At 37.0% G+C, this 1,625-nt stretch overlaps 1 non-coding gene across 1 annotated transcript; it reads right to left on the bottom strand.

Annotated features, from left to right (window-relative positions):
* Window positions 1-1,125: 1,125 nt before the first annotated feature.
* Window positions 1,126-1,232, bottom strand: LOC131235840 (small nucleolar RNA R71). Its single transcript, XR_009166359.1, has one exon. It is a non-coding gene; the product is annotated as a small nucleolar RNA R71 (small nucleolar RNA).
* Between the last annotated feature and the right edge of the window lie 393 nt (window positions 1,233-1,625).

The following is a 1,625-nucleotide window of genomic DNA, read 5'->3' as shown; positions in this document are numbered from 1 at the left end:
TTCAGATTACGTACAAGGTCAGTCCCTGTGGATTCGACCTCGGTCTTACCGAGATTATTACTACATCACAACTCTATACTTGAGGTGTGAACAAGTTTTTGGTGCCATTGCCGAGGATTGACCGTTACGTTTTTCTGGGATTTACTAGTTTTAGAATTAGATTAAGATTTTCTAGCTTTATGTTTAGGTTTTCTGATTTTTAGAAACTAACCTAACTTTCCTGCTTTATAAGATTCTGAGATAGAAACTTCTAATTTGGTAATCTCTTTCTAATTTCTTTACTTTTTTTTTAGAACTAGGGTTTTATTTTTAAAAATTTTCTAATTTTAGATTTCTTTTAATTTAGAAACTATTTTACTTTATATTTTAAGTTTTAAGAGCTTTCTATTTTTAGAAACTAACTTGTTTTGTTTTGTTTTACAGGATCTTGATTTAGGAACTTCTCATTTGGCAACCTCTTTCCAACTCCTCTCTCTTTCTATTCCTAGATTTCTATTCTTTTCTCTCTTTAGGTTAGGTTTAGAATCTGATTTAAGAGCTACAAGTGTTTCATGCCTAAGTGGGTTTGTGACAACACTCGACGTCTCTTGACTGAAGGAGAATTGGTTGAGGGGTTGATTATCCATTGCAGGACTAAACATCGCTCGAGATCTCCTGAGTTAATTGAAGTGATGGCTAAAAACCAACCTCTTTTACCCCAACCTATGATGGCGAACATCCAAGATGAGAATGAGGTGCATTAAACACCCCCGCCTCGTACTTTACGAGATTATTTACAACCAGCGGGGGTGAGTACGCCCTCATGCATGGTTTTTTTTTTTTTGAGAATGTAGTGAGAATGTAGGACACATGCATATCAAGCTAGGGGTGATCCAACTCCTTCCTAAATTTTATGGGCTTGAGTCAGAAAATCCATATTTACATCTGAAAGAGTTTGATGAGATCATAGCTATTTTATACTTTCCTAACATGTCTAATGACCCAGTCAGGTTGAAACTCTTTCCCTTTTCTTTAAAAGTGAAAGCTAAGACGTGGTTACATTCACTACGTCCTCGATCTATTGGTAGATAGAATGATATGACAAGGGAGTTCATTAAGAAAATTTTCCCATACCAAAAGACGAACACCCTTAGAAAGTCGATAATGAGCTTCGCCCAAAGGGAAGATGAAACATTCTTCTAATGTTGGGAGCGGTTCAAGGATCTTGTCAGTTCATGCCCATAACATGGTTTCAAAACATGGTGCATCACGAACATTTTATATGATGGACTGACATCTCCCATGCACCAATTAGTTAAGACGATGTGTAATGAGGAGTTTATGAATAAAGGTATCGATGAGGTGTGGGACTACTTTGATAAGCTTGCTGAGAACACACAATCATGGGACATCTCCCCTAACTAAGTACTACGTCTAGGCCGACTCATTCCAAGGAGAGGGGAGGAATTTATCTCCTGAAAGAGGATGATGATATCAATACTAAAGTGGTTAATCTTACCAGGAAACTCGAGGCCATGGAATTAAAGAAGGATAAGGCTAAGGAAATTGTTTGCGGTATTTGTGGTTGTAAATTCACACTACTGAAAATTGCCCAACTATATCTGCCTTTGAAGAGGTACTAAATG

The sequence above is a fragment of the Magnolia sinica genome, chromosome 19, assembly GCF_029962835.1.
Source record: "Magnolia sinica isolate HGM2019 chromosome 19, MsV1, whole genome shotgun sequence".
NCBI classification, from domain to species: domain Eukaryota; kingdom Viridiplantae; phylum Streptophyta; class Magnoliopsida; order Magnoliales; family Magnoliaceae; genus Magnolia; species Magnolia sinica.
The sequence above is the reverse complement of the archived record's forward strand: the minus strand, read 5'-3'. Positions and strand labels throughout refer to the sequence as shown.